Source organism: Sinohyriopsis cumingii, chromosome 10 (genome assembly GCF_028554795.1).
Source record: "Sinohyriopsis cumingii isolate HCF-2022 chromosome 10, ASM2855479v2, whole genome shotgun sequence".
Taxonomy (NCBI): Eukaryota; Metazoa; Mollusca; class Bivalvia; order Unionida; family Unionidae; genus Sinohyriopsis; species Sinohyriopsis cumingii.
Window position 1 is genome coordinate 19,755,181 of NC_142970.1, and position 20,840 is coordinate 19,776,020.

The window sequence follows — 20,840 nt, forward strand, 5'->3', positions numbered from 1 at the left end:
ATGTTCTGTACATGAGTATACGTGAATTTACAAACTCTCATATTTGTTTTGTAGAGATGCTATTATATATTGATATGTGATATCGAAATTAAAGAGGTAAACAATCTTTCTTTTTTCTATTCTCTAGTTTCTCTCTTCTTTATTACCTTTCTTTTTTCTATTCTCTAGTTTCTCTCTTCTTTATTACCTTTCTTTCGTTCATCTTCTCCATGAATCATACTGTGAGGAAAATTAAGTGTGTAGAACTATATACATGCTCGTCTTATAGCTGAAGCATAATACCAAAGTATATGTATTAATTACATAGATTATCTACCTTTGTGTCATTAAAACCTTTAAAAAAATGTCTTCAAACAGATTTAAATGTAACAGCTGCAAGAGAAACGTCCATGATGATACTGACTCCTGCGCAAGAAGGATCGGCAGGCTGCGCAACAAACAAATGCATATTTGTAACATAAATATTTACAGCTATATATTTCACGTGCTATTTCGAGCTTAAGTTTAAGGGTTGAAGTTGCATAGTTGATGATTCTAACCCATATGCTGGTACGACGAAATAAAAATCATCAGGCATTTTACTGTAGACGGCAAATGATTTAGTTGGGATGCACTTTGCTTGTTTTTATTGGTTTAAACGGCATTATTATCCCATTATTTACCCTTTGATGCCGAGGATATGGAACCTAAGAGAGTAAGGACACACAAAGGCACCCGGGGTGGCATGTGCGGGTATTGATCATGCGACCCTTCGATTACAAGTTCGATACTTTACCAGTTGCGTTACCGATTCACCCTCATTGCAATAGAAGAAAAACATCGATTCACTTGATTTGAACAACTTGATTGTTATATAGGTTATTTAATTTGGAGCCATATTTGAATATAATTTTAAACTTTGGGTCACAAAAAAGTCAAATAAACAACGAACGCTCATACGCTATTTTACATATTATTATGAAATCTATCACTAATCATTGGCAACATTGTTAATGCACAGTATAAAGTTGCGTAACACCGAAGTAAATTTCTTTATATTAATTCAAAACTAATAAATTCAGTACATGGATGAAAATACGTCAGTAAAAAGTACAACTGTAGAAAATATTTGCGTTTACTTCGAGATCCAGTGTTATGTAACATGTTGACCTTGACATTACGTCTTGACATCCAGCTCAGGGATATGTATAACGGTAAACTGCGCATGCGCGAAATCCACGACAGACAGTCATGTCACTAAAGATATTTTACGAAATACATATTTACTATTTTTAGTGCAAATGCGAAAATTTTGACTAGCTTAAATATGAGCGTGCACATTAACGCACATTGTGTTCTTTACGACATTAATATATTGTTTTCTAAACATTTAAATGAGAACATAAACGCACTGTCTGTGCTCTTGACAGTACACATTTTTACAACAAGTAAAGTTTGTTTGCAGTGAGGACCGCATCAGTGAACAAAGGTTTAAATATCAGTAATGAGCGTCGATTGGTGCGTTTGCTTTCAAACATATTGTTTTTTTTATCGAAAGGCTCGCTAGTACAGGAATGGCATGGTGAGGACGATGCTTGCACCTACGACGAGTAGACTGCTTATGTTACTTTTCACGGAAGGAATCGAACACAATCGAGGCCCGACTAAGAAAGTCTATTCGGAGGATATCTAAGATACATAAATGTAATTATATGTGTTATCATTCTTATCACTAGCTAAAAAAGATGTGTTTATGTCCTGTCACAAGCATGCTCGCTGTTTGAGGGACTCGAGCAATTACTTGTATTTTACAGTGTATGTCTTCTATCGCTAGCCAAACATAGCATCAAAAAATGTAAACGAGGAAGCAGATGTTGTGTGACAGTCCATTTAGCTAGCGAATATAATATTTTTTTCGTAGTCTGTGTTTAATAGCCCTGAGGCTCTTAGTTTCCTACCAAAACGTACAGTCGGATTTTATTCCTCGAATTTAGTGTTTTGACATTTGTAAAATGGCACGTCTCTGACAGATATATAATAGCCCATGGCTTCAGTTTGCTTTTCCATGATATTTGTATACACCCTACAGAGCACTGGTTATAGTTTGGACCGTTCCATTTACAAAAAATTACGAATATTTCCGCTAAATATGTGTATCAATAATCAGAATGGTGTTTTTAATTACTGAATCTCTCACGTTTGTTGTTGACATTGCGAATGTCACGTTCATTCGTTTGTAACTTTGAAAGTGACAAAATGAACTCGTCCACATTGTTAACGTTATCATCTCAACATTCAAATGGACGAAACAGCTTGTTTAGTTCATTCACAAACAAATCCTACCGACAAAAACGTCAAGCGTCTATTACATGAGTGCATGTGCTCTGTTCATGAAGTAGTTCATAAGACACAGTACCACTTGCGGGCATCATGAAGCCGTGTTGTATCGAATAATCCTGATCGATTCTGACAGTGTAATGTTAACGTAGAAACAATAAGTATATATATATATATATATATATATATATATATATATATATATATATATATATATATATATATATATGCATGCATGCATACGTACGTACATACATACATACATACTGTTACATGTTTAGGCTCTAATAAACAGTAATAAAGAAAGAATGAAAACAACAAGCTTTGAAAACTTTAACAAATATTTTGTTTCCCTGGAAAAACACTGTAAAAATGAAAAAATAAGAACTTACGGTTTTAACAATCAAATCCAAAATTAATCCAAGAAAAATCGACGAATTAAATGTTAGAAGTCCTGGTAATGAAATGTTAAAATGAAATTTGAGTTCGAGTCCTTACTAAAATCCAAAGTTGAAGGCGATGACGGATGCTATAGTAAGTAGTATGTTGTGTCTGCAATTCTTTTTTGTTCCAGACAATAATATTCCGGTGTTTGAATTCCGAATAAAAATTCAGGAAATGTCTTTTTCCAAGAATTCTGTATGAGCGCTCAAGCATTTCCAGGAAAAAGAATTAATCTTTTAGAATCCCAAAAATTTGAATGAAAATTAAAATGTAACTTCAAACTGGTCACAACAAAACGAACACCTTGACATCAAGTGTTTTGAAGCCCAAACTGACTAAATTCCCTATAAACATCGGTATTAAACATGACTACTGCGCAATTCCGGAAAAACTGGAATTTCGAAATATCTAAAGTATGATCTTGACAAAAACCAATCATTTTACTCTAAGAATAAGATAAAAATAGAAATTTGTTTACTTGACTCACTGGTTTCTGAAGCAAGGTCGGGAATTTGGTCAGCTTTAGGAGTTTACGACAAATATTCAGGCCAAACTAATTTCTGGAAAATGTCAAATTCCAGTAAACAAAATTACATTACATTAATATGTAATGAAATAAAAATTAATTTAAAACTTAAAAAAATTAAATAAAATAAAATATAAATTATATCAAATATACATAGCAATACCTACCTACCTACTACCTACCTACCTACAAAACTACCTACCTACCTACCTACATACATAGATACCTACCTACCTATATATATATATATATATATATATATATATATATATATATATATATATATATATATATATATATATATATATATATATATATATGACCTTTCAGGTAGCTGGTACTCTAATTGCTTCGACGTATTAGCCATCATTATGACTGAAAATTTAGACGGCACTGGAAATTAGATATACTGGTTATTGACTGTGATATTTCATTACAGAACTTCTTTTATAAATAACTAAAAGTTTAGTTATGACTTATGCATATCTAATTTGAATGGTATTTTTTTAAATAGTTTCTTTTTCAGTTTGGTTTTTTTGTCATTATATGCTATGGATAATTATATTTTGGACTAGACCATATCCAAAATCAAGTTCATTTTTTACCTGACCTGAATCATTGTATTGCTTTTATATATTATGTAAACAACTAATACAATGTTTTCTATATGAGTATAGGTTTAATGTATGATCATTACTAATAGCAAATAAGCATATTTATTTATGTCTGGGTCGACGTTATTGGAATTCTCATATAAATATACCTGGCCTACCTGACGTATTCCACATTGTATATCGTAAGTTTAGCAACAGGCCTTTTAATTCTAATATTTTATTTTGTAACCATTTTGTGGAACCTTCTAGACTGAAATTTTCCATTTGGTTACAGGTTATTTTAGAAAATGTTAATTGTGGCTTGAGGTCAAGCAAAAGACTATATAATCTTGTCTCTGGAAAATTATTAATTTGTGCTATAAGATATTGAGGCAGAATCATCGTTGTGTCCAGAAATTTCTTTGTGCTGGAATTTATTTATTCGAATTATTTATTCACTGGCAATACAATGTGCTCATCGAAAAATGATATTTTTTTAAAATTAGAGACCTGTATTAATAGTTCAATAAAAAAAAGATTTATTCTTAGGTTGTATTATTGTGACTCAGCACCAGACTGTTGACACATCAACATGACACAGGCCACCAAGGGCACATCATCACTCAAGCGTTTGATTTTATTTTGGAGTATCACTAAGGTTTATTCAGAACTGTAATTATTAGGACTTGTGTTAGAAATTCTAGGATTATTTGGAATTTGATTCACAATACCGTAAATTCCTTTCTTATATTTTCATTGAACGCTAGGGAAATACATTATTTGTAGAATTTTACAAAGCTTGTTGCTTCTCACTGTTTTATATTACTAATTTTAATACCATAGAGTCATAATACCCATCACTAGACTTTGTTTTATAAAATTGATAACTTATATCAGTATAGGAAATCGATAGTTGTTGAGATGAATTAATTTGGTTCTGTTATGCTGTACATTTGGTTTGCACTTTCTAAACGTTAAAGTAGATATACATGAACATGGTGATGTTGCATGTCTTGAAAATGGGGGTAGCAGTCTGCTAGATTGTTTAATGGTATGGTTATATTTACGTTGAACGACTCATATTTCGAGCGAGTACAGAATCGAATCATGAACCGATCGAAGTTTCAGTTAAAATATTATATGAAAATAATATTGCCCTGAATAGGCAAGATAAAAAACTACTTTCGCCTTAAGTGGGATGAGAATGTAAAGAATCATTATATAACTAGCTTAGGATTGCTGTTCTTGGATTCGTTATTATTGATGTTTAATCACTGTCACCATGGATACAGAACTGGCTCTTGATATACTCCTAAAATGTTATACAATGCGGCAGATAGTTTTAAAGTAGAATTGAAAAACAGGTAACAAATTAACAAATTTAATAAAACAGTTATAAAAGGATTCTATGACACGTTTCTAGAACTCAATACAGATAAATCTGCAGAAATATAAACAAACGTTAAATCAAAGCTATGTAAAACAAATTCAAGAATTTTCTTTAATGAGGCAAAGTAGGATGAAATCTTGCTAATTCAATATCTAACTGTAGCTGACATAAAATGTATCAAATTTGGAATGGTTGATGTATTTTAAAAGCGTACTGATTGCATCTAAAGGCTAATGAATCACAACGTTTGTAGCATTTATTACAAATATTATGGAAATCACGATAATGACATCTGTGATACACGCAATGACGATGACACAAATCATAGTCACATCTATGAAATATCTGAGAATGAAGTATTGACATATTTGCCCTTTGAACGGAGATGACTACAATCAGCTGTATATTGACCGAGTGAATGAACTCCTCACATCCCTGCCAAGTGTGCCTGCGACACAATGTAGCTATATGGCTTTTGTTACTATATATAACCACCTTTGGATATTTATAAGATGACTGTTTTTGTTTTCTTTTTTAGTTTCTATTTGTATTCAATTGATTAAATCAATATAATACACACTTATGATTTAAACATGACAGACGTTTTTAATGAAGAAAGTAGAACACTACAAACACTGAACGCTCAGCCATTCGCGTGTGTAGCGTAGAAACTAAGTGAAAAGACGAACCAACAAGAGTTAATAAATATTAAATATATTTACCGTTGATCTAAGTCATTATTCCACTTTAATTAACATTACTACTGATACTAAAATTCTCTCTCTCTCTCTCTCTCACACACACACACACACACACACACACACACACACACACACCTAAATGGTACTAACAGCTGCCTCACTAGGCGCTCAGCACTTAGAGCAGTAGTTCCCAAAACGGGCAGTACCGCCTATTGGGGATGGTTGGATTACCGAGGGCCGCTAATGCTGAATAATGCTTGTTACGGAGTAAGGTAGGTGACGATGAGTATAACTGAGGGGGCAGTTTGGGAACCACTGATTTAGAGGTTAGTGTTAGGACTGGTCAGACAGGTGTCGGGATTATTTGACTGGGTGAATATACAAATCTAGCCACCCAACTGAAGTTGATGCTACCATCCAAGGTGTAGAGAGGTGCACTTCTGATGTGAAATCATGGATGACATGTAACAAGCTGCAGATGAATGATGATAAAACTGAGGCTATTCTGATTACAACACAAAGACTTTCTCATTCACATCCTTTACCTCAAACAATAAATATCAGCAACACCAACATTAAATTCACACAATCAGTACGAAACCTAGGTGTTACTCTGGATAGTACTCTCACATTTCACCAACATGTCATGAAATATGCAAGGCTGCATATCTTGAGCTGAGACTCATTAGCTCCATTCGAAAATATCTTTCAAGATGATGCCACTAAAACACTCGTGTGTTCATTAGCACTTTCAAGACTGGACTATTGTAACTCAATCCTGTCTGGTTCATCTCAATATCTACTCAAAAAACTTCAAAAAGTTCAAAACACAGCTGCTCGGATAATAATTAGAGTACCACGATCAGAGCACACCTCCCCGCTGCTCTGTACCCTACACTGGCTATCCATTCGATCCAAAATCAAACGCAAAATTTGTTCTCTGTGCTACGTTTCACTGACGGACTCTAGAGTCCAACATACATATACGACCTCACCCATGTGAACACACCAGCAAGATACTTACGCTCCTCTTCTGACAATCGTATACTCATTATTCCCACTATGAAAACAAAGTCATATGGACAGCGTTCTTTTACATACCAGGGCCCAGCAAAGTGGAATGAATTGCCCACTGAACTTAGACCCAAAGACACAGTGATCACATTCAAGAGTGCTCTCAAAACTCACTTATTTCGACTGGAAGAACAAACTTAAAGACCTAATAATGTTTCTTACCTTAACTTTTTTCAGCATGTTTCTTTTAATGTTTTCTAATTTCATGGTGTTTGTGTTTGTAATCATATCATTATATGTTTTTTTATCTTATAGGTGTTGTCTAATGTTGTAAAGCGCTTAGAGCTTCTAAAGATTAGACGCTGTAAAAAAAGTCCTCATTATTATTATTATTATTATATGTCTGCGGCATGATGTCCCAGTGTTAGACGTCACTATGAACTGCCACATTCCAGACATCGTAGCGATGTGACTAAACAATTTTAAAACTACGTTAATAATCCAAATCACACAAAATCTCTCTCTTTCTCTCTCTCTCTCTTCTTTTGGTCGGTTTGTCTTAACTTTTACCGTCATTCAAACGTCCAGAGACATCGTCGTATGCCACAAAAGTAAATCCAAGCGGAAATCCTCTACGCTTGACTTTTCATTTATTTTCGCCCGTAAATTGCTACGATGGATCAGAGAGAGAGAGAGAGAGAGAGAGAGAGAGATATGCGGCCTTTGGTCATTTTCATATTTAGTTAATAATAATTGATTTGTATCGGTGTAACCACAAAATTTACCGTATATTGTTTACAGGCTATTGCAACTTTGTATCATTGATTATATAAACACTAAAGACAAATCCTAAGGAAAGTGTACACATATCGTTACGACGAACCATGTTCTTGTAGGTTACTTGGTGTAAGCTCAGTTTCAAGGTTTTATCCAGCACAAATTCTTTTTCTCTCGCACTACAGATATCTGCGTAGTTTGACGTTAAGCATGAGAGGGGAAAGAGAACGGAAAGCAGAAAGGATTGCGATGAAATTGTGTATCATATTAAATTCATTTAGAAAATGAGGATTATTAATACTTTTATCGTTATTTCATACGTCACTAATGATCAATGTGTGGAAATTCATCATTGATCTAGAATCAACAGCACACATAACGTAGAATAACGTAGTCAACTGATATTGGACGTTTACTTTATAAATATGGTTTTAGTTTTGCGTGGATATAACGGTATTTGGATATGACGGTAGTTGGAAATGACGGTATTTGGATGTGACGGTATTTGGCTATGACGGTATTTGGATGTGACGGTATTTGGATATGAAGGTATTTGGATATGACGGTATTTGGAAATGACGGTATTTGGTCGATATGACTGTATTTGGATGTGACGGTATTTGGATATGACGGTATTTGGATATGACGGTATTTGGATATGACGGTATTTGGATATGATGGTATTGGGATATGACGGTATTTGGGTATGACGGTATTGGGATATGACAGTATTTGGATATGACGGTATTTGGAATGGTGATTTACTTGTTGTGGACAACGTTTAGTGTATTGTAACTTGCAAGAATTGCACGATTACGTAAGAGATTCACTCCTTTAAGTCGAACCCTAACCCCTTTAAGAATTATAGGAATCATACAAGTCTTATTGACTGTGAAAAATACTTATAAATTATTGAACATAACAAAATACACTCTGGAAAACTTCCTATTCGTATAATTATAGGTCGACAAAAGTGTCGAAATGGCACTAGATAATGTTATTTATTTGATAGCGGAGAAATGGAGGATGAATTCAAATTATATTCAAATAACCAAATTACTTAGAATTCTTCTGAAGTACTTTTACGAATACCATTCTGAGGAAATATTCTGTAATTTACTTTGCAATAAATCTGTCGAGATACTCAAAAAAGGGAACAATTGATATAGTTTGCTTTTAGGCTAACCAATGGTACTGAATTAAGTAACTATATATAGTCTGTCGTATGTGTCTGATTATGTTACACACTACCATACTCTAGAATTAAAAAAGCATGTTACACTCCAAGTATATATTTTTTCTTTATTGCATAAATGTGTACGTCTGACAATAACCGTATCCTCGAATACAATTAAATGTATGATTCCTAAGTCAAGAAAACATAACAAATTCGGCACAAGAATGAACATAGAGCGGTAAAAAAAACCCAAAAAAACAAACACTTGAGTAATAGTTTTATCGTGCTTCCAGATCCAAGATTGTGAAACCAACATATTCAGGTTACCTTTTAGTCGTGACGTCAACGTTAGCGTCATGTTTAAATGTACACGTGTCAGTGCATTAGCAAACTGAAGACTATTGATCGGGTATGAGTAACGACTATAGAAATTAATGCATGGCTAACTCACTGATGTCTATTCAGCCTTATGTTTAACGGTTACTTTTGTTAAAGGCCAAATACCGCCTTTTCACTTAAAATGTCTAAATGCGAAATCATCTAAACAAGACTGTGTCTTGGTCCTAAACATCGTTGTGTGCCATTAAAGCTAGATAATATCGGCGTTGCATCATTTTAGGGGCAATGTAGTTTCTCCCTCTTATGATAATCGGTTGATCCACGGATGTGGTCGGGTTTCACAGGAAATGACCTTGATTTTGGATAAGGTCAAGGCCAAATTAAAAATATTCTTAACATAAAATGAATACATTTTTTTTAATAAAAAAAAACAAAACAAATAAACAATGCAAATTAGATATAGATAACGGTCATCAACAAATGTGCATTTTTTTATTAAAGACATTTTGTAATGAAATATCACAGCCAGCAAACAGTATATTTAGTTTTCAGTGCGTTTAAATCGTCAATCGTAATGATGGCTAATACGTAAAAGCAATTAGAAGTAACGCAAGAAATAATTTCCGTACCCAACAAACGGATGAAATTCTTAGTTATTGCGAAAAGAAATGCCGACAAAATTGATGAAGATGATATAATATTATTTGGGAAGATTTTTATCGAAGCTATTTTGACATAAATACAAGTTGGAAATATGATTTCTCCAGTGGTTATTATTTTCTAAAATATTTTGAATCTTCAGTCAAGCTGCTGGCTATAAATGACAACCACTCGAGCAATAAAACCTATACAATCCAACATTACCAGAGATTATTAAAATAGCTGAAGTTTTATGTCCAGTTAACCTCATTGGATGTCACAAGAGAATGTGTGGTCAACTATATTGGATGTCACAAGAGAATGTGTGGTCAACTATACTGGATGTCACAAGAGAATGTGTTGTCAACTATATTGGATGTCACAAGAGAATGTGTTGTCAACTATATTGGATGTCACAAGAGAATGTGTTGTCAACTATATTGGATGTCACAAGAGAATGTGTGGTCAACTATACTGGATGTCACAAGAGAATGTGTTGTCAACTATATTGGATGTCACAAGAGAATGTGTTGTCAACTATATTGGATGTCACAAGAGAATGTGTGGTCAACTATATTGGATGTCACAAGAGAATGTGTTGTCAACTATATTGGATGTCACAAGAGAATGTGTTGTCAACTATATTGGATGTCACAAGAGAATGTGTGGTCAACTCATTGGATGTCACAAGAGAATGTGTGGTCAACTATATTGGATGTCACAAGAGAATGTGTTGTCAACTATATTGGATGTCACAAGAGAATGTGTGGTCAACTATATTGGATGTCACAAGAGAATGTGTGGTCAACTATATTGGATGTCACAAGAGAATGTGTTGTCAACTATATTGGATGTCACAAGAGAATGTGTGGTCAGCTATATTGGATGTCACAAGAGAATGTGTTGTCAACTATATTGGATGTCACAAGAGAATGTGTTGTCAACTATATTGGATGTCACAAGAGAATGTGTGGTCAACTCATTGGATGTCACAAGAGAATGTGTGGTCAACTATATTGGATGTCACAAGAGAATGTGTTGTCAACTATATTGGATGTCACAAGAGAATGTGTTGTCAACTATATTGGATGTCAAAAGATAATCTGTTGTCAACTTCATTGGATGTCACAAGAGAATGTGTAGTCAACATCATTGGATGTCACAAGATAATATGTACAAAGCATCAATGGAAGTCATAGAATAATGCAGAAAAGCAAGATATTACGCAAGCACAGAAGGGAAGAAGGTCTGATTCAACGGTCCCTACAGGATGGAAACAACGTATATTTAATGGATTCCAAAAGGATCAAAGAACGGTATAACAGTTCGATTTTTAAGGGTGACGCAAAGGACAAAACATATCCGAATATTTATGGACCAATATCTTTGCTACTGATATATATATATATATATATATATATATATATATATATATATATATATATATATATATATATATATATATATATATATATATATATATATATATATAACGTTTATGAAAGGTATTGCTAGAAGGACATTATACAATCCTTAAAATGGAAGAACCAGGGGTACCAGAAAGGTACAGGTTTACAGCACACCTGTTTCCTATCTACAGAAAGGCCAGCAACAGGGATTGCATAAATATCAAAGTCAACAAAACAGCTTATTTCAATCTACAGAGATGAGTCAGAATTATAGGAATTTCAGATGGGCGGTATGTTACAAAACAGTTAACTTCTTTCTACAAAAATCTTTATATAATTCACTACAACTAAGTGATATAGCTTTTACTGCGGCACTAGAAATTTAAAAAAACATCCGAAGCAAAACTATCAAACAAATACAAACACAGAGCATAAAAAAGAGTCTTTCACCATTCGGACATGTTCTTTTCGATTTGACTTTGATAGACACTTCCTATGTATTCTGATGAAGTTATGTTTTCTGGTTATGTCGATAGATTATATGTCGATAGATTATAGCCCAAATAATAATGCCGCGCAACTAGCGTTTGTCCATTGTGGGAAGTAATTTATCATAATTTAATGGCATACGTGATGACTGTGCGCATCAACTCTCATATTGTACGATAGGTATTCGGTACATGCAGTTTACAACTTACACATTTCACGTAAGTTTTAAACGAGGTATCTCTCTCTCTCTCTCTCTCTGTGATTTAAATTTTTAACGTAGCTTTGACAATTTTTCAACGAGATAGCTGACAAATAGAGGACATTGTGTTCATGCTTATCGGAAGAGTTATAAATACCGAATTCCATAAAAGTCCATCCCACTCTGTGCATTTTAATTAATTGTGAAATGCGATGTAATTAACTGCCAACCGCAGAAATTTAATATACCATGAAATACAAACTCGATTATCGGTATAAATCAATATCCAACCATGTTCAAATAATTGCAGTGTATTTGATATAAAATGTATTGTTCAGATTAATGATTCGAATATTTCAAGCTATTTATTGACATTAGTATGTCTTGAGTGAAATAAAACAAAAATATTCATGTCTTTGTTTAGATACGTTCGGATTCAATGGATTTACTAGTTTTGCATTGAATGATGTGCATACTGAAAAGACTAATGTACGGTATTGCATTGAAGGGTGTGCATACTAAAAAAGAATATTGTACAGTTTTGACATGAATGGCGCACATACTGAACAAGACTATTGCACAGTTTTGCATTAAATGGTGAACATCGTGAAAAAGATCATTGCACGAATTTTGCATTGAATGGTGTACGTACTCAAAAAGACAATTTTACGAGTTTTGCATTTAATGGTACACATACAGAAAGGACTATCGTACGAGTTTTGCATTGAAGGGTGTGCATAACCAAAACACTATTGTACAGTTTACACTTTTATTTATCTTTGTTTCATTGCTACTCGAAAGCGTGGATACATGTCTTGGTGTATGCACATGCATGAGTATGCTGCACTGTGCGTCTGTATGAGTGCGTCTGTATGAGTGCGTCTGTATGTGTGCGTCTGTATGTGTGCTTAGATATGTATGCCTGTGTGTATATAGATATGCCTGTATGCCTGGTTGTCACGCGTATGTGTCTGCATGTATGCGTAGGCACTCGTGTGTGTATGCATGTGTATGATGCAAGATGATGATAAATGTAGATGTTTGTTTGAAGCATTGCTTCTCTGAAATTGTGGATGTAATCTGAGAACATGTTTCTTGTGCGAAGTGGATCTCAAACGGTGGATGCTATCTGTGTTTTGGCTTATCATAAACGGTGGATGCCATCTGTGTTTCTGCTTATCATAAACTGTGGATGCTATCTGTATTTCTGCTTATCGTAAACGGTGGATGCTATCTGTGTTTCTGCTTATCATAAACTGTGGATGCTATCTGTGTTTCTGTTTATCATAAACTGTGGATGCTGTGTTTCTGCTTATCATAAAATGTGGATGTTATTTGTAATCCTGCATAGTGCTTTGATTGTTTAAAACTTGTATTTTTAACGATTATCTTGGGTGTATATATTTTAAGGTTGTCAAACATTCTGATTGAACTTTTAATGTTAATCAAGTTCCGATATGATTACTCCGGACTCATATGTCATATATGATTGTACCTGACTCATATGGCATATGATTGGTTCGAATTCTTGTATTATATATGTATGGTTTGAATATGAATATTCCTAATGTGTATGTTATACTTATATCCATGGTCAGTGAATACTGACATATATGTCATATGTGTATGATTTGAATTTGATTGCTTCTGACTCGTATGCTATGAATTGCCCATGCATGACCGTTCCTGTTCTATATACATATATTGTCAGAGTATGCCTGCTCCTGACTCGTATGTTCTATATGTATTATCAGAGTATGACTTATCCTGACTCATATGTTCTATACGTATTGCCAGACTATGACTGTTCCCTACTGGTGTGTTCTAAATGTATTAGCACAGTATGACTCTTCCTGACTCGTATGGTTCATATGTATTGTTAGAGTATCGCTGTTCCTTACTCGTAGGTTCCAAATGTATTATTTGAGTATGACTGTTCCTGACTCGTATGTTCTATATGTACTGTTAGAATATGACTGTTTCTGACTCGTATGTTCTGTATGTATTGCCAGAGTATGACTGTTCCCGACTCGTATGTTCAAAATGTATTATTACAGTATGACTGTACTTGACACGAATGTTCTATATGTATTGTTAGAGTACGACTGTTCCTGATTGTCTGAGTATGAATGTTTCTGAATCGTATGTTCTATATCTATTGTCGGAATATGACTGTTCCTAACTCGTATGTTCTATATGTATTGTATGACTATGACTGTTTCAGACTCGTATATTCTGTATGTATTGTTAGAGTATGACTGTTCATGACTCGTATGATCTACATGTATTGTTAGAGTATGACTGATCTTGACTAGTATGTTCTAAATGTATTATAAGGGTGTGACTGTTCATGACACAAATGTTCTATATGTGTTGTCTGAGTAGAACTGTTCCTGCCTCATATGTTCTATATGTATTGTCTGAGTATGACTGTTTATGACTCGTATGATCTACATGTATTGTTAGAGTATGACTGATCTTGACTAGTATGTTCTAAATGTATTATAAGGGTGTGACTGTTCATGACACAAATGTTCTATATGTATTGTCTGAGTAGAACTGTTCCTGCCTCGTATGTTCTATATGTACTGTCTCAGTATAACCGTTCCTGACTCGTATGTTCTATATGTATTGTTAGAACACGACTGGTCCTGACTCGTATGTCCTATATGTATTGCTAGAGTATGACTGTTTCTGACTCGTATGTTCTATATGTGTTGTTAGAATATGACTTTTATTAACACCAGTGTTCTATATGTATCGTCAGGGTATGAATGTTCCTGACTCATACGTTCTAAATGTATTAATAGAGTATGTCTGTTCTTGACTCGTATGTTCTATATGTGTTGTTAGAATATGACTATTCCTAACACGAATGTTTTAAATGTATTAATAGAGTATGACTGGTCCTGACTCGTATGTTCTATATGTATTGTCTGAGTATGACTGCTTCTGACTCGTATGTTCTATATCTATTTTTAGAGCATGACTGTTTCTGACTCGTATGTTCTGTATGTATTGTTTGAGTATGACTGATCCTTACTCGTATGTTCTAAATGTATTATTAGGGTGTGACTGTTCATGACACGAATGTTCTATATGTATTGTCTGAGTATAACCGTTCCTGACTCGTATGTTCTTTATCTATTTTCAGAATATGCCTGTCCCTGACTATATATGTTCTATATGTATTGTCTGACGATGTTTCTGACTCGTATGTTCTATATATTTTGTTAGAATATGTCTGTTTCTGACTCGTATGTTCTATATGTTTTGTTAGAATATGACTGTTCCTAACACGAATGTTCTGTATGTATTGTTAGAGTATGACTGTTCCTGACTTGTATGTTCTAAATGTATTATTAGAGTGTAACTGTTCCTGACTCGTATGTTCTAAATGTATTGTTAGGGTATGAATGTTCCTGACTCGTATGTTCTATATGTGTTGTTAGAGTATGACTGTTCCTAACACGAATGTTCGATATGTATTGTTAGAATATGAATGTTCCTGACTCGTATATTTTAAATGTATTATTGGAGTAAAACTTTTCCTGATTCGTATGTTCAATATGTGTTGTCTGAGTATGACATATTCTGACACATATGTTCTATATGTATTGTCAGAGTATGTCTGGTTCTGACTCGTATGTTCTATATGTGTTGTCAGACAATGACTCTTTCTACTCGCATGTTCTAAATTTATTGTCAGAGCATAACTGTTTCCGACTCGTATGCTCTTTGTATATTCTAACACGTTCTTTTTTATGACGCTATTGTCTCAAACTATATAATGGATAAGAGCGACAACGAACAAGTTCTGTAAAAGTCCGGTCGATGGAAGAGTTTGAACTTTGAACTTTATACATCATTTGTCCGTGTTTGGAGCATACCACGCCTGCCCGGTCTAGACTTATTCAGACATAATATTAAATGTAAAACGAGTTCGTGCACCCGACTGAACATAAAACATCAGTATGTTATTTTTCTATTACATAGTTACTTTTGTATGTTATCAGCACGCTTGTTACCCAAACGATTCATGAAAGTTTTTTCAATTTCCTGAATAAATACAATTTCGATTTATTGCGTGATACAATATCCAGCGATGGCACCTAAATAGCTCCAAACTATGTGAACTATACAGAGATACGTTTGACGTTTATACTGAATGTGGTATCAAAGAGATAAAATTGTATTAGGTACTTGATAAATGGAATTGGTAAAGCTGCAACTTTAAATAATCTTTCTGGGCCTATTGATTTCAAGATCAACGTATGAGCAGTATAATGGATAACTTCAATTTCTACATTTTGTGATGTGCTATTATTAATGTTTTGTTTGCTAATGCCATCAAATGCATTTTTGATCATGGTATCGTTAGAAGACGGTATCGGAATGATTCACTGACTGGGTTGTTTTTAAAATTACAATTAAGTGACAGTGTGATTATTGACTAAGCTGTTGGGATATTTGAATTCATGTTTCCGGTTTGGTATTCATTTAGAGCTGCCACTGTATTTGTGTCTTACGTCCTCAAAAGTTAATAAATCGGATTGAACATTGAAAGACTCGAAGAGATCAATGACACCCATATCTCATGGTTATTCAATTTTTAACGTAGTTTTAACAATTTTTCACTCATATCCTGGTGTCAGGATCACGTGACTGGGTAGGGATGATACTACGTGTTTGCAGCATGATGCTCCAGTGCTAGACATCACCATAAACTGTCACACTGCAGACATTGTAGCTATATGACTGAAACATTATTAAAGCTACGCTGAAAATGCAAATCACACACACGTACATTTAATTAAGATTCAGATGTGTAATCAGACCAGTCCGGTAGGCTGGTGATTAGAGCATCCGCCACGGAGGTTCGAACCCGGGCTGAGTCATACCAAAGACTTATAAAAATGGCACTAGCAGCTGCCACGCTAGGCTCTCAGCATTAAGATGTGTTAGCGTTAGGATTGGTCGGCCAGGTGTCAAGATAGTGTGACTGGGTGTGATATGATGCTACAAGCCTGCGGTATGATGAACCAGTGCTATACATCACTAAACCTGCCACACTGCAGACATCGTTGCAATATGACTGACAATTTGTTAAAGCTATGTTAAAAATCAAACACACACACACACACACACACACACACACACACACACACACACTTTAAGATTCAGACGTATACGCACAGATACAGACGCGTACGCACATCCCATTAATAGTTAGCCTTCATTTCTAATATACATATAGATACGTTTTGTTTTGCGTCTAGGGCAATAACAGGTTTAGGCGTAACCCATACAACACGTCGACGTCAGAAGCCAATGACGTCATCCAACGCCATATTAACCTAATACGTTCCCGAGACCACAAGAATACACGCACATGTTTACGAATTTGCCACGGACACCCATTTTTGACATGTATTAAATTATGGAAGGTGTAAATAAAGTTTAAACACGCTAGCTATTGTCGTTTGAAATTGGGGCCTATTAAACGTCTTCGTGCACGACTATCAAAATTTTGTTTTGACACACGTACTCTTGATATAAATTCTTGACTACTACTACTACCAATTTTATTACTGCTGCTACTAGTACCACTACTTATATTGCTGCTGCTGCAAATGCTAATATTACAGCTGCTACTAAACCTACTACTACTAATACAACTAATGCTATTGCTGCTGCTTGCTACTAGTAATACTACTAGGTCTACTACTACAACTACTACTACTATTGCTGCTGCTGCTACTACTATTACCATTACTAATATTGCTGCTTCTGCAACTACTTCTATTTGCTGCTGCTACTAATACTACTACTGCATAATAATAATAATAATAATAATAATAATAATAATAATATTCTATTTACTTTTATTTTTAACTTGTACATATGAGATTTCTTCAAAACTATAATTTAGCATATAGATCTGAACTGAATCCACGTGTCTTTTACACGTGTGAAGGATGACGGGCATGAAACAATAGTTATTATGCACGAATTGAAATATAAGACACAACATGCCATATATTTGATAAATTCGAAGTTATATAATTATCTCCAATTTATTGGAGTGTGTGGCAAATTATTCCCTGCCTGTTTTCCAAGGCTTTGTTTATAAATGTCTACATTGTCGAGTATCTGATTTGTTGTACAACTTCTTCCCAACATCAGGCACCTTCCCTGTTACATGATAGCGCGCGACAGTAACTGGTTTAAACGGGATCGTCCCGCTTGGGTGACTGCGTCTAACAATGTTAACGTTCGTTATCACTGAATTTCCGGTTAGATGTTTCTCGAAGAATTTATACAATAGTCTTCAATGGAAGTTTGATGGACAAAGAGCGAAATAAAGTAAATGGACGCCATTTAAAGGTATGTTTAATCTAATACTAAAAAATGACACATATATCTGCAAAAAGTGACTCAAAGCGCGTACATGACCCATGTGCGTTTTACTATAACTGCAAATACAATTCATTGATCTTAAAAGGACATATATTAGACTCAGTTAATAATTAGGAAAACAATGAGTCATTTAAAACAGTCTATACAGATATGACAATGCTGTCTCCAATTTTAACTTTTCAGAAAGATAGATTGCCAAAAGTTTTGCGTGTCTTAGATTATACACATACTTAAAAAATATTTCAAACAGTAGCAGTCTTGTAAAGGATTGTTTAGCCGAAAATCGAGTAACTCTTTTGAATGTCTAACTGAACATTGTTTAATTATGAATGAAGCGAATTTAGATTAACTGACATTGATCCCGTCCATAACCAGTCCTATAGACAAAATGCAGTATTGATGATGAAAGAACAACCTAACCTAATAAAAAGATGAGAGATATCCTAAGGTAATTTGAATTAACGTAAGTATAATTATTCGTCGTATAATGTGTTTTCTTCGAAAAGGCCGCGCCCTGAAACACTTAAAAACGTAATCAGGACTAACCATCGACTTACCTGTCACCCAAACATAACGAACGCAATCATTACTGATTACCGAGATAGATTTCGCTTAAAGCCACATTTAAACAGAGCTGACCCTCACAACTAATGAACGTAACACGAGTTGATCATCAGCCATGCCGTCCCTCAGTAGTATTGAAAATAATAGCGACTGATCACTTATTACAACCGCTGTAATGTTAACTACTAATTCTTGAGGTGATCTAGGACTGCATAAGGTGCGACAGATGATAACACATGGTCGGGATTTCAATATTAATCACAGCTTTGATTTTACCATGCGTATTAACACAAATTCAGAATATTAATCACAGCTTTGATTTTACCATGCGTATTAATACAAATTCAGAATATTAATCACAGCTTTGATTTTACCATGCGTATTAATACAAATTCAGAATATTAATCACAGCTTTGATTTTACCATGCGTATTAATACAGATTCAGAATATTAATCACAGCTTTGATTTTACCATGCGTATTAATACAAATTCAGAATATTAATGGGACGTATAACAATTATCTTTATTATTGAACAGTTGGTCAGGACGTATACTCAACAAGTTACAAATGTATCTCAACACACTTTATCAGTCACATTATCCTGTTATTCACTTTATCAGTCACATTATCCTGTTATTCACTTTATCAGTCACATTATCCTGTTATTCACTTTATCAGTCACATTATCCTGTTATTCACTGCTATTTTGTATTCATTTTCTGGAATGTTGTTCCTACAATGGAAATTGCACTACATTATCTGCCCTTGTGCGAATCTTTAATAACGGGATTTAGACAATACTGATTCAAATCAATGTCAGTGCTGTTTTGAGGATGTGGCAACGTGTTGATGCTGTGTAAGTTCAGTAAGTATGTTGCATCGATGCATTATCATGGTGTATATTGACACCTCGGATACCGGTGCGTTGTCATGGAGTAGATCAACACATCAGAGACCATTGAGTGGTCGAGTAGTTAAGTGATGTTACATAACCTTTAACAGAACCTTGAAGGAATTATAACGCAACGTGACATGCACAGAATCCGACACAGGTACCTGGAAGACCGGGACTTTTGCATCAAAGAAATTCTATGTACAAAACGCTCTTGACAGTCCTACAACTTCGAATGACCTGTGATCTCTGTTCACTTAGTATAGAAACTCGACGCAGCCTTCATCATAAAACTTGTTTAAAACATGACAACATTTTGCTTAGAGTAATTTAAGGCTTGATTTGATCTCGTGCGTTTAGCGACACCTTTCACCACTTGAGAGGCTAGATATGGTGGCCATTCTATTTGATGGAGCCAGAACACAAGAAAACCCCGAAACGAACCACCGTCAAACGGTAAAATACTGACAAGCTTGCTCTCATACCCATACTGGCTGAAACGAGATTAGAACCAACGCGGACAGGGGTGAGATGACAGTGATCAGTAAAGGTGAGATCCTTAAACCTCTAGACAAACAGGGGCCCCTTACACCTCTAGACAAACATGGGCCCCTTAGATCAAAGCTAAAGGATTCTTAGTAACAGCATTTAAGACACGTTTGATGCTTTCATCTTTATTACATATCAGATTTGATTACTGGAGACAATATGCTGATATGTTTGCATATATATTGAAATGGTTGATATAGACTGACATTTATTTTTTGTATTAAAGTTTTAAAAAAATCAAATGCCAATTTAATTTAAATCTGTTTAGAAGTAAGCATGCAGAATTTTTTCTTTCATATCCGTTTTTTTCTTGCAGGAGGTTATTTCATCCCGTTCAGAGCCGTTTGCTACACACCACTCCTTAGTGAAATGAAACATTGTTCGTACGAAACGATGGTGA